We start from the raw sequence: 14,701 nt of genomic DNA on the forward strand, positions 1-14,701 counted from the left end.
TTTGAAAATGTGGCTTCATTTTTCACCATGAGTCTCAGAGGATGAGCTATCCTACTGCTTAAGACCAACTCATCTCCTTTGCTCCTGATTCTGCTCCTCGCTGTTTCCCCAGAACCTTACTCTATCAGACATGCTCTCTCTATTCCAACTGCTTCCTCAATTCACTGTTTCTATTCTCTCAACAAGTATTTATTGAGTGCCTACGATGTAGCATAAAATGCAACCCTGGGTCTCAGCCTATGAGTATGATCAAGTTCTTCACACACTAAAATGCAATAGAACATATAAACAGCAATTCTTGAACTTTTTTTTTCTTTATACTTTTTTTAATTTTTTTTTAAATTTTGTTTTATTACTTAAAGTATTACAAAGAGTATTACATGTCTCCTTTCTTTTCCCCCCGTCCTTGACCTTCCCCCTGTTCCCCCTACGCCCCCCCCCCCCCCCCCCCCGCCCCGCAGTGTCTTGTGAACATTGGTTATGCTTATATGCATGCATACAAGTCCTTCGGTTGATCTCTTTATTTTATTTTATTTTTTTAAAAATATATTCTATTGATTTTTTTACAGAGAGGAAGGGAGAGGGATAGAGAGTTAGAAACATCGACCAGCTACCTCCTGCACACCCCCTACTGGGGATGTTCCCGCAACCAAGGTACATGCCCTTGACTGAAATCGAACCTGGGACCCTTCAGCCCACAGGCTGACACTCTATCCACTGAGCTAAACCAGTTAGGGCGCTTCAGTTGATCTCTTACCCTCTCCTTGCCCCTCAGCCCTTCCTGGCCTTCCTGCTGTAGTTTGACAGTCTGTTCGATGTTGCTCTGCCTCTGTATCTATTTTTGTTCATCAGTTTATCATGGTCTTTATTACCCATAAATGAGTGAGATCATGTGGTATTTTTCTTTCATCAACTGGCTTATTTCACTTAGCATAATGCTCTCCAGTTCCATCCATGCTGTTGCAAATGGTAAGAATTTCTTCTTCAAACTTCTTGATCTTTCACCCTTCTCTAGCTTCTACTCTTTCTCCTTCCCTTCCTCAATTCAGATCTGATCCTCTTCCTCTCTAAGCTTGTTCATTTCCCAGTTTTCTCAATCTCAGTTCATGTGATCACCATCGAAATTAGAAACATGGGACTTATCTAGACTTTGTGCTCTCCTTCTTATACATTCAGTCAGTAACTAAGCACTTGTCTTCTCTCCTTGAAATCTCCCAAATCTGTCCTCTTCTTGTTCATTCTCATCCAGTTATGGTCCTTCACGATATTTTGCCTAAACTAGACAGCATTCTAATGTTAAGTGATAAGCCTGCCTCCAGTCTTACTTCCTTTTTTAAAAAAATATATATTTTATTGATTTTTTTACAGAGAGGAAGGAGAGGGATAGAGAGTTAGAAACATCGATGAGAGAGAAACATCGACCAGCTGCCTCCTGCACACCTCCTACTGGGGATGTGCCCACAACCAAGGTACATGCCCTTGACCAGAATCGAACCGGGGAACTTTCAGTCCGCAGGTCAACGCTCTATCCACTGAGCCAAACCAGTTAGGGCAAGTCTTACTTCCTTTTAATCCATCCTCCACACTGCACCTAGAATTAGATACTTAAAAAGATGAATTCAATCATGCCACTCCCATGCTTAAATGCTTTTAGTGATTCCCATTGCCTACGGCCTAAGTCCAAGCTCTCTATTAGCATGACTCACAGACTTCCATGACCTGACCAGACTTATGCCCCCAAATCTCAATCATGCACTTGCCACTGTCATCAGTCTGCACGTTTCTTCAACCTGGCATGCTATTGTACTCGTACACTTAAGGGCTTCTGCGTATGCTGTTCCTGCAGCTTGGAAAGCCCTGCCCATGTTTGTTCACCTGTCACCTCATATGCATCCTTCCAGACCCACTCAGGCAGCATTTTCTCCAAGCTTTCTCTGGACATCAGGCTGCTAAATAATCCAACTCTGTGCTCCCTTAGTACCTTCTGCATATTTTATCATATTATACTGAAATTATTTATCTATTCTGGTTTCCTTATAAGCCCTTGACGGGCACAGACCATCTGAACTCATATAGCAATAGTAGTGAGTATCATTTAATACAGACCTCATATAACTTTGTTTTGAGTATTTGGGTATTTACTTTTTATGTAATTGTTGTGTCTCCCTCATGGGGCTGAAAGCCCATTAAGGGCAAGGAAGTATATTTTATAACATTGTGTATCCTTATCACAGAGCGGATTATGTGCATAAGGATATTTACTAATAGTTACTATTGTAAGCTGTATTAAAAGCCACTTAAGTGTATTCTCTACTAACTTTGGGTCAGCTCTATCATCCCTATGTAACAAAAGCGGCCTATTTCAGGCCCAATCTAATTCCAACAATATTTTGAAATTCTTATGCTGATAATTAATATAAAGAATTGAGAAAAGTGAGGAATCAGCTAATCATACACACATACAAATACACACACAAATTTTTGTTGTTGTTATTGTAAAAGTATCAGGCTAACAGAGATAGTAACAAAAATAGGCTCTCTTAAAAGGCACTTCCTCTGGTAAGAAATACCACATTTTATGGTGCATATGTCATCAGTCCTGTTCAACCACATTCCTGGTGTGGTCTCCTGAAGTCCCATCCCCAGCTTAAAATATTTAATATGCCATGGTGTCATATTTTGGGGAGCATGTCCTGAACCTCATCACAGATGGTATTCCACAAAAAGAACTATTAGAACTAATAAATAAATTCAGCAAAGTAGCAGGATAAAAAAATCAAACCACAGAACCAGTTGGATTTCTACACACTAATAATAAACAGACTGACAAAGAAATAATGAAATAATTCCATGTGTAATAATATCACAAAGAATTAAATACTTAGGAATTAACTTAACCAGTGAAGTGAATTACTTGTACAATAAATATTGCTGAAAAAATTTAAAGAAGATATAAATAAATGGAAATATGTCTTATGTTCATGAATTGGAAGACTTAATATTGTTAAGATGTCAGTACTACCCAAAGTGATCTACAAATTCAATGCAATGTATTTATTTTTTAAAATTGCTTTTGAGAGAGAGAGGAAGGGGGAGAGAGAGAGAGAGAGATCAATTCATTGTTCCACTTACTTATGCATTCATTGGTTGATTTTTTTAAAAAAATTGAATGAGGACTTTATTTTTTTTTAACATTACAAACTCTCCTTTTCTGATAAGGTAGATCTTACACTCAAAGACAATCTTCAACAATTAAAAAAAATTAAAGGAGAAATCCATTGTTCATGAACAAGATTTTACAGTAATACCAGTAATGGCAGGAAACCAATACATTTCACAACCGAGTGGTTCAAAGTAAGTATCTAGAGCAGATTATAAAATCTGAAAGATGACATGAACTGGACAATGATGAAAACTCCTCGTAGTGCAGAACCGGGCTCTGACCGTACAGAACAAACGCTTGCATTGTGCCTCAGAAGACATTTTCATTAGTTTCACCAAGACATGGTGGCTTCCCCTCCTCCCAGTCTTTTGTACAAATCAGTAAGGCAAGTCTACAAAGGACCAGTAAAGCACAGGGGTACAGCAGCTGACCGGAGGAAATCTATGGAACTTCCTGTAGTCTAATATCTAGTAGCCTATAATGCAGACACTGGTGTGGCAAACTCTGTTTTGTTTTATTTTGAGTTTTTTTCAGCATCAACCTGCACCAAAGCACGAGAGGTTATTTCAAGTCATCATTGGTTGATTCTTGTATGTGCCCCGACTGGGGATTGAACCTGCAACCTTGGCATATCGGGACAATGCTCTAACCAACTCAACTACCTGGCTAGGGCCTTCAGTGCAATCTATATCAAAATCCCAATGATGCTTTTTCTTACAGAAATAGAAAAACTCATCCTAAAATTCATATGGGATCATAAAGGATCCTAAATAACCAAAAGACTTCAAAAAGAACAAAGCTGGAGGACTTACACTTCCTGGTTTCATAACTTACTACAAAGCTACTGTAATCAAAACAGTGTGGTATAGGTACTAAGACAGTCACATAGACCAATGAAATAGAATTGAAAGTCCAGAAATAAACCCTTGCATATACGATCAAGTGGTTTTTGACAAGAGTGCCAACCATTCAATGGGGAAAGGATAATCTTTGCCACAAATGGTACTGGGGAGACTGGATATCCACATACAGAGGAATGACTTTGGATTCTTACCTAACAACATATACAAAAATTAACTCAAAATGGATTAAAGACGGAAATTTAAGATCTAAAACTGTAAACCTCTTAGAGGATAACATAAGGCAAAAGCTTCATGACATTGGGTGTAGCAATGATCGTGGATGCAACATGCAAGGCACAGGAAACAAAAGAACAATGGGCAAATTGGACTTCATAAAAATTGAAACATATTCTGCATCAAAAGACAGTATCAACAGAATAAAAAGGCAACCAAAAATGGGAGAAAATATTTGCAAATTATATCTCTGATAGGGGATTAATATACAGGCTATATTTAGAACTCCTAAAACTCAACCACAAAAAAACACACACCTGATTCAAAAATGGGCAAACGACTTGAATAGACATTTCTCCCATGAAGATATACAAATATACTAATAAGCACATGAAAAGATGCTCAGCATCACTAATCTTCAGCAAAAAGCAATTCAAAGCTACAATGAGATACCACCTCACACCCATTAGAACGGTTAATATAAAAAAGACAGAAAGAAACAAATGTTGGAGAGGATGTAGAGAAATTGGAACCCTGCGTACTGTTAGTGGGAATGTAAAATGGTATAGCTCCTGTGGAAAACGGTATGGTAGTTCCTCAAAAAATTAAAAATATAATTACCATATCATTAAGCAATTCTTCTTCTGGGTATATATGCAAAAGAATAGGAAAAAGGGACTCTTAAAGAGGTATTTGTGGGGCTCCAGTGGCGCAATTGGTTAGCGCGCGGTACTTATAAGAGGTATTTGTACACTTATGTTCATAGTAGCATTATTCACAGTTGCAAAAATGTGAAAGCAATGGATGAATGGAGAAGCAAAATGTGATATAATGGAATATTATTTAGCCATAAAAAGGAAGAAAATTCTGACATACGCTACAATGTGAATAAACCTTGAGGATACGCTAAATAAAATAAAGCCAATCACAAAATGACAAATACTGTACCATTCCATTTTTATGAGATACTTAGAGTAGTTAAAATCATAGAGACATCTAGTAGCAGGGTGGTTGCTGGAGGGAGGGAGAATGGGGGTTGTTGTTTAATGGGTATAGAGTTTCAATTTTAAAATGTGAAAATAGTTATGGAGATGGATGGTGGTTATGGTTGCACAACCTTCTAAAAGTACTTAAAACCACTGAATTGTACTTTTAAAATGGTGAAGATAATACATTTTATATGTTTTACCACAATAAGAGAAAATTGGGAAAAAAATTCATGGGTGATTTTCATGCCCTCCAACGATTGACACTGTTAGATTTAGGTCTCCTTATCATTCAGAAACACAAGGTTGTACACGAATAACTTAAATAAAAGCAGAATTTTTTTTAAAAGCAGAAATTGATGTGCTCCTTAAGATGCACTGACAAAGTGTCAGTAGAATGAAGAGAAGGAAAATATTACTTCCTGTTTGGGAAATCAGGGAGAAGCTCTTGGAGGAGTAAAGTGGAATGAATCTGGAATTTGGACTCAAGGGACCTGCTTTCTTCTTTCACCTCCACCACTTACTATGACACATATGACACTAAATAAGCCTCATAACTGCTAAGGCCCATTTTTTCATATGTAAATGAGAAAGACTCACTTCTATATCACTGGATTATTGTGAAGATTTTAAACAATGAAGAGAGATAAAACGTGGAAGCACATAGAGTGATGCTACCTAGATCCAGAGCTGGCAATCAATACATGACAATTATGTCTGAACCTAAGCTGGCATTTGAAGGATGACTTGAAGGATGGGTAGGATTTAAACGATGGGAGATAAGGAAGGAAGGGAATTCTGGGCAGAAGGAAGAAGAGCTTTTAAGGACCGCGTGGTTTTATAGCTATTTATATGCATGTACCATACATAGTGTTTTGGAAGCTTTAAAGCCAATACAAGTATAGATCTTGAATTCATGAAGCTAACTTTAGTAATTCATTTGTGAAACTAATACAGACACTTTTTCTTTTAGTAATGTTGCTTGTATTCCTAATGTACTTCGTGTGTTTTAATAGCTGTTTTCTACTTTAATATATTTTGTATTATAAAGGTAATTGATGATCATAAAAGTTCAGAGAAAAATATTTTATAAAATAAAAATCGCCTCTCCCAGTTTCTTTCTCACTTCTATCATCAGAAGTAAAGGTGTTTAATATTGGGATATGGCTTGCAATCACTTTTGATGCATGTACAAATGCATATACTAGAGGCCCGGTGCACGAATTCATGCACAGGTGGGGTCCAGCCGGCCTGCCCCACTGGTGGGGAGGGGCCGTGGGAAGTTGTTCCAGTCGTTCCATCGTCGTTTGGCTTTTACATATATAGATATGCATTCATACATATATGTAAATAGGTATATTCCATACACACACACACACACACACACACACACACACACATACTTACTCCTTTTTACCCCTCAGATGAAATAATATTTTAACCTCTGTTCTGGAAATTGCTTTTCAACCACTAATTAGGGTGTTAATATCCTCCTATGTCAGTATGCATAAAGCAACCTCATTCATTTTTTTTTAACTGAATTTATTGGGGTGACATTGGTTCATAAAACCATACAGGTTTCAAGTGTACAACTCACAGCCTCATTCTTTGTGATAGCAGTATAGAATTCCATTTTATGGATGCTCCACCATTTATTTAACCAGTTCCCTGTTGATGAGCATTTGGGTTGTTTCCAATACAAATAGTGCTGGAATGTATGCCCTGTGTGAATGTACCTTAGGGGAAATTCCCAGAAATGGAACAAAAAAGAAGTTTTACATTTCAATAGATAATGCTAAATTGGTGTCTTAATGGAACAAATAATTTATACTCCCCAAATAGAGTATGAGAGTTTTTCTTTCCCTACATGGTCATCAAACCTGGATATTATCAAATAAATTTATTTACAATCAAATATAGATAAGTAGTGGTTGATTCTGTTTAAATTAAAATTACTAATATAGTTATCATAAAATTTATAAATAAGTAATCGTAGTTCAGCATCTTTCTGTGTGCTTTTATAGATACATAAACTTTTGCATCTATACTTTTAGATACTTTTATATTTTATGTTAGATATCTATACTTCACATACTTTTAGATGCGTTAACTTTTCATATTTTTACTCATATTAAGAAATTATTCCTTTATTTTATAAGGTTTTTTTTTCAGTTTGACTTTTTTTTCTTTGGCTATGTGGTAATTTTCCCTATGTATGAATTTTTAAATCTTATGTAGTTAAATTTGTTACTCTTTTAAGTCTTTTGAGTTCCCTCACTCGAGGATTAAAAAATTATTTATATACATTTTTAATTCTATTCTTTAATTACAACATTCTTTAAAAATAATATTCACTTTTGATCATATTGCTTACATCCATTATCATAAATGTTAATAGGAATATGTTTATGTTTGGTATATTTCTGTTCTCCAAATCAAGAATTTGGGCAAAGAAATAATGATTTAGTATATGAAATTCACTCTAACACAGCGGGCGATTGTTCTGATTTGAAAAAATGATGGAAGGTAAAATTTTAAAGAATGCATTTTTTTCCGAAATAGTCTTAGAACCCTCTATTCTCTTCCACAAAATCTTATTTTGTAGATTATTAGTTTAAGTATAGATTATATTGTTTCCATTAAAGTAGCGTTTTAGTTGTCAATAAATTGAGTACTAACATCCTTCCCTCCCTAATTTCAGCAAACCTGAGGATATGTTTCTTAATTCAATCCTACAAAGTAATTTAAATTATGTTAATATACTAAACCTTGCCTGTTAGGAAGATAGCATGCAATATGTTCTATTCTCTGTTAGTACTATCTTTTCTAACTTTTGCCACAAATGCAGTATGGTACATTCATTACCTCTATTTCATCTGTTTTGCTTTGTATTTCCATTTCTGGAACACTAAAGCACTGCTATATTAGCAGTATATCTAGATAAACTATTAATGGTTATATCATTTGACACATCAAAACGAATAACTTTCTCGCTGATCTGAGCTGTGAAAATTTATTCTATTTTTTAAAAAAATTGTGTAAAGAATTCAAATTAAAAAAATATTAAAAAGTTTTAAAAGTTAACTGTAAGAAAAATATTAAATTCTTTTAGATTCCTGGGTATTTTATACCCACGGTTCTTAGAAATAGCAATCCAGCATGTTGATGCTGTGGCATGCTTGTCTTCACTAATGATTAGAATATTAGAACAGGGGTTCTTCTAGTTCTGTCCTTTCCTACCACCCCAAGCAGTTGGCTGTCTCAAAAAACTTGTTTCTGAAGTTGCCACTGGTTCAATACTCTTTCCACTCTCCAAATCTCCATCTAATCGATAGTTTAACTTCATTTCCTCAAAGGTGCTTTCTCTTACCTCCAGATTAGATCAGACCCCCTGCCACACCTGTTTAGATTCACATTCCTTTTTCCCCCCTTTTATTTGTTACTGTTTGTAATGATATTTGTATGGTTATTTGGGTTGCCTGCCTCGCACATTTAGGGAAAGACTGTTTCTGCATTTCTTATCATTTTATTATCAGAGCCTGGCAATTCTATATACGAAGTATTTGTTGAATGAATGAATGAATGAATTCATGTCCAAGCTCAAATCCCACCCTCTTTACAAAAAACATTTCTAACTTCTCCAGCCATTGTGATAAATCCCTCTCTTGAATTTGAGGTGTTTGTGGTTGGTACCATTCATTTATCCTATGGAATCATAGATTCATAGAATTTAATAGGAGTTTAGAGGTAGCAAGTTTTATATTGTAAATGATGCAATTAATTGAAATACAATTCTTGGTTTTAGTTTGTGAATATCATCATTAGTGATTGGAAGTTGCCTCCTGAACCATCATCCTTGGACTATTCATAGTTTTAGTTTTTCTGATATTTAGCAAGTATCTACTTTCTTGTGATTTTCAAGACTAATTTGGTTCCTTAGCATAAAAAAGAATAAGCCCATTTGTTCTTCTAATGATGGTCCCTCAGATAGTCTGCTCTCCTGCTCAATCAAAACACAGCCCTCCTTTAATTATTGCTTTTATATTGTGGTTTCCAACTTCTTTCATCATTCTGGTTTACTCTCCTGTGATATCAGTTTAGTTTGTCAAGGTCCTTCTTAAAATAAAATTATGTTTGTTATTAGTAATTTTATTTTTTCTAAGTATGCTATTCAAATGTCATAAGATAGTAATAAAAGACTTAAAATTTCTAAAATTCAGAGGTTACTTTTTCTAAGAATAAATTTGTGATGGTTCTTTAAGTCTTTAAATTCAGAAATTTGAAAATATAATTTTGATTAAGTAATAGATACCGTTTTCTCGCAGCTGTTAACGGTTGTTGGAGGATTGCATAGATCACATAACCAATTCTATAACTTACTGTTTAAAATGATCTCACTTGCTCTGACCACTTGCTAGGTGAACTTCAAAGGGATTTAAACAAATAAGTAACAAAATACTGTTCTTGTTTTGGTCCGATAGGTTTACTCTTATAGTTATTACCTGCTAAGAAACCAAACCCAATGTTTAATAATAATAATCAGCTCTTTCCTGGGCTCAGCAAAAAATGTTTTGATGTGGTTGGTACCAGCCTCTGATGAGGGTATCAGCCTTCATTTAAAAAACAACCATTAGTTTGAGTTGTCATTACCAACATTACTAAATTGTTGATAATAACATTCATTACAAAGCAAGAATTGTCCTTTTCAGTCCTTTATATATAATTTATCCTCCGTTTCAAAAATATTGTAATATATTGTAAAGTTGCTGTCAACACGTCTCAAAAGAAGGCAACAAATGCTGCAAGAAGAAAAAGCAGCCAATAAAATAAAATAATATAGAAATAAATTAGAAGGGGGAGGGGGGACTTGAGCCTCTCCACTTCTGAAATGGTTTTACTATCTGGCACATAGTTACAATCATTAAATATTTGTTAAATGAATGAAAACATTCAAGCATTAGGGATAATTCCATAGCAGGGATGACATGTTATAAGCAAAATAATTGGCTTAACCAGAATATCTGGCAATTTATTTTCAATTTCAATTTTTACTATATTTTCCATTTCAATATTTTTGAGAACTCAGTATGAGTTAAACTGTAGTCACTAGAAACACTCAAATATTTTTCTAACATGATGTAATTCAATCTCCTATAATCCAAATTTATATTATAAATTCCTTCCTCTTTCTTTCCCTCCTTCTCTCTCTCCCTCCCTTACTTCCTTTCCTCCTTTCTAATGAAAAATTCACTTGGGCTATTTAGGTAACTAATTTAAAGTACCCTAAAATGAGCTATTGGCCCTGGGTAGAGTCAGCCATGTGTTCAAGCAACAAAATGAACAAAAGAAACTTTGGAATGCACCTGGATGTTAAGAAAATAACAGGTGGTTTAAAAAAAAAAAAAAAAGGCTAAGGAACTCAAATTTCTCTTCAAGGATTTTGTTGCTACCTTTCCTACAAAATTATCCAGATTACTTCTTGACCTCTACTTTGAGAGCAGAGGAAGTCTTGCTGTGTGATGTGTTACTCGGTAGCTAGCTCTGAAGTCTCCAGGTACTTTCTTACCTGAACGATATATTCGAAATACTGTAATTGCTTGCACATTTGAACCTATTCCATCCCTGGATTACAAAATATATATTCTCTACATAAACTTTAAAGAGAAAAGGCATTCGAGGTACATTTTAATATGTATATACTAGTAAATGTATATATTTTTATTTGTAGAAAATATATAGGCATATCCTGTAAGCAATAATTGTAGTTTTAAAAAAATTATAACATTTGCCATTTTCATACTTTCAAAAATATATACTAATTTCAAACTACTTTTGGAGAATCTGTCATAAACCAAATAAATACTTAAGACAATCCAGGAAACTTTAAAAAATTCTCTTCAAAAAGAAATTAGGAGTTTATGCTCAGGGGCCAGTTGGCCACCAACGAAAGCCCAGAAAGTTGTTAAGCCTATTCTGTTTTATTTATTATAAGGACAGGATTTATATCAGTCGAGATGACCACTATAAGTTCCAAACTCACTTTAGATTAAGTGCAAAAATTCTAAACTAAAGTTGTTTTGAACTGAGATAAATCTATAATAAATTTGAAAATGTCCATTGAATTATTATTTTACAAGCAATTAGAGTTTATCATTTGATGTGCACGCTGTTAGGCACTAGAATGCACAAAAAGGAATACAATATAAAATTTTTGCCCTTCGGGAGCTGGCATTTTAGTGAGAGGTGTCCAGTTTTTTCTCCTTTGCAGGTATTAAATATAGAGTTTTTATATACAATTATAGAAGTAGCATGTTACAGAACCTAAAGAAAAGAAGCATTAACTGAAGGTTTCAGAAGTGGGTTTGTGTTGTATATACTAGGGATTGGCTGTTGAATTAAAGTAGCGTTTTCAGAAGTGTCTATTTAAATCCATATTGTTGACACTACAGTGAAAGCAGTGAAACTTGTCAGCAGATGATTAAGTTTTATGGTTGATGTGCACCCTTTTGTAGCTTGGGACCAATATCAAGTTTCTGGGCAAATCATCCTTCCTCTCTCCCCACCCTCCATTTATCATTAAACCAGCTCCCCAGCCTGTTGGCGTTGTGTTCTCAGTATAAAGGTATTTCACAATAATTCCATTTTTCATTTTTCACTTATCAATCTGAGAAGAGTAGTTACTTCCATTTTTCTTTTTTATTTTTCCCCCTCCCAGGGCAAGAAGCGTTTAGATTGCTGGTTTATTTATATATTCCATAAGGGAAAGTCTGCACTCCACTGGCTACTTTTGCAATTCCCAAGACCACCAGTTAGTGGTATTATTTCTGGATGAGTGAAACGCCCTTAACAAGCAGCTGGGGGAGGAGTGTACAGCCCCAGGTCACTGGCTTTCCACCGACTAGTCTTTTAGGAAAGTGACACGGGTCCCACGGAAATTAACAACCCTTTAACTCGGACAGGCTTGACATCTTCAGGCCGAAGTGGAGATGAAAAATTGGATTCTTATGGGTTGGATTACTGTTTGAGGAGGGCAGGTGGGAGTTAGTGAATGGATAGACTATCAAATGGGGCTTTATTAAACGACTCATTAAAATGCACGAGAAAATAAACCTCTGCTGACTCCAGAGGATAAAAAAAAAAAGCTTCAAAAATCCAACTTCAAACAAAATTTAGGAAACGTAGGAGACCTATCAATGCAGTCTGGGTGCTTGCAAGACCACCCCCCGTCACCTCAGGCCAGAACCTGGGCACAGGTGTGAACTGAACAGTTTGCAAAACAGCTTTCAACACGGCGTTTCAACGCGAACTGTCTTTGCGCGCGACCTGGGAACTTCGGGGTGGCCAGCACGTCCCGCAGGCTAGCGCTCGCCCCGGTGGCTAACCTTTCCGCCATTCCCACCCCGCCACGCCCCCTTCGCCGCCGCCTCCATCCAGGAGGCGTTTGTTTATGTGACGTCATCCGTAGTAAGCAGTCCCCGCCCCTGGGTGCCTCCGGCCGCCGCGTTTCCCGCGCCGCGGCGCTTCTCCCCTTAAAAGGACAATAGAGGCGCCGGGAGCGCGCGCAGCCGCCGGGCCTCCTCGCCTCACCGCCCTCGACGCGCGCGCGCCCGTATGCAAATGAGCTCGATTCAGGAGAATTTTGTCCCGGGAGCCGCGCGTGCGCAGAGGGAAAGCGGAATCTACACCTTCCCGGCCAGCGGTAGCAACTGCAGAACTGCAGGAGACAATCTTTCTAGACAAGGCAGTTGAGGAGGAGGGAGCGAGTGGCGGGGGGGCTGGCCTGGCGTGCACTCCGCGCCTCGGGAACGTTACTGCGCGTGGAACGGCTGTTTTGGGAAGGTGAGTGACTCTAACCATTACTCCGGTGCAAAACTCTCCCTAGGCTTTGATTTCAGAGTGGCTTCTTTTTTCCTCTCATTTCATCGCCCCCACCTCCCCCAGCCCTTCCACACACACACACACACACGCACAGGAAGTTTTGTCTTGGAGATGGCATTGCGGGGAGCGCTGTTTTCGTGATTCCCCAGACCCCCGATCCTTTTGTATCCGCGCGTTTAGTGTGTCCCTTTTCACTGGGGAGGGGACCGGAGGCAAACCGAAAGTCTCGGGGTGGGGGAAGTGAGCGGAGCCTGGGAACGAGCGCGGAGTCGCTGGAGTTGGGGCATCCGCGGTAAAGGTGACAATGACTTTTTGTCAGCCGCCGCGTTCTCGGGCGCCGAGGAGCCCCGTGGCTGGAAGGCCCGAGAGGAAAACGACTCGCTGGCAATTGCGGAGGGGCCCCCGGGCCGGTGCGCGGTGGTGTGGGCGCGCGCCCGGGAGTGGTCGGGCTCCGCGGCTGCACCTCGTGGCTCAGTTCGTGGCAGCAGCCCCTAGCGCGTGGGGCGAGAAAGGTGGACCCTAAACGCCCTTCGCGGAGAAACTTAAGTTGCCGTGTGCACTCGCGAGCTGGCGGGCAGGAGGGGGGTTTAAAGCGGCCTCTGGGTCGGTGCCGGGGTGGCCAAGTGCACGCGGCGGGGCGTTGTTGGCCCAACTCCGGAGGGAGACGGATGCGACAATGAGAGCAGCACGCGGCCGCCCGCCCGCAGCCCGGGCTCCCCCCGCCTCGCCGCCTCCGGACCGCGCCCCAGCGGCGCTGCCGCCCGCGGTGCCGGGGGAGCCCCGAGTGGAGTTGGCCATGTAGTCACCTGTAGCGTCGCGGTGGGCGCCGCGGCCAGGGCTCTCCAGGGCCAGCGTGTGCACAGGCTTAAGATGGCCAGTCCGAGCCCCTGGACCTGGGGATGGAGGCAGCCGCGTTCCCTGCGCCCACGGGGCGGGAGAACTCCGCGGGGCACTGCTTTTTTGTGCCGAACATGACAGACCACGTGCTCGGAGCTGCGACCTGGTTTTCGTCGGAGTGTCCGGCTCCAGGGCAGCAGGGAGATGCGGGCGCTGCCGCGTCCGGCCGCCCGGCAGGACCATGTGATTTGCTGATGATGGCGTCCTGCCAGTTTAAAAAGCAGAGTGAAAGTCGCCAACTCGCGGCCGGTGTGGGGCGGGTCACCCGGGCGTTTCTCATCCAGGACGGGGCGAAACTTGGGGTGACACGGGCCTGCAGCCGAGGGGGAGGTCGGGAGGACGGGGCTCCGGTCGCGCGGGGTCCCGAGCCTTCCCGGGGTGATCGCCGAGGGTGTCGCCCCAGGGACACCATCCGACATCCCGAGGCTGCACGTAGGCAGCGCCGGGCTGGACAGAAAACAAAGAGCTGCATGTGCCCCTGCGGGCCCCGCCGGCGCTCGGGGCGGCTGCGGGCAGAGGGCCGCGCGGGCCGGGCCCCCTGAAGTTCGGGCGACTTTCGGGAGGGGCTTTTGTCTCCCTGCCCCTCGCGGGGAAACTTTGGCGGCGCGGCTCGGATGGGTGCCATGCGGGTGCGCGGGGAGGCGGCGGGCTTCCGCGCTCCGGGCGAGCGGGCGGGCGAAGGAGGCGGCATCTCGGGGTCC

The 14,701-nt window shown here is 40.1% G+C and overlaps 1 protein-coding gene across 3 annotated transcripts in view; it reads left to right on the top strand.

The window, feature by feature from the left end:
• SINHCAF (SIN3-HDAC complex associated factor) overlaps positions 1-14,701 on the top strand; it is a 73,594-nt gene that overhangs the window by 26,137 nt on the left and 32,756 nt on the right. Inside the window, exon 1 of one of the 3 annotated variants that reach the window (XM_070410483.1) lies at positions 12,904-13,064. The exons of the other annotated variants lie outside the window; for them this stretch is intronic. The gene's annotated coding sequence lies outside the window, so the exon portion shown is untranslated. Of the gene's footprint in view, positions 1-12,903; positions 13,065-14,701 lie in introns of those variants that run through there. 3 annotated transcript variants of the gene reach the window in all.

Source organism: Myotis yumanensis, unplaced genomic scaffold (genome assembly GCF_028538775.1).
Source record: "Myotis yumanensis isolate MYYU_CA2020_CCGP unplaced genomic scaffold, mMyoYum1.0.hap1 SCAF_3, whole genome shotgun sequence".
NCBI classification, from domain to species: domain Eukaryota; kingdom Metazoa; phylum Chordata; class Mammalia; order Chiroptera; family Vespertilionidae; genus Myotis; species Myotis yumanensis.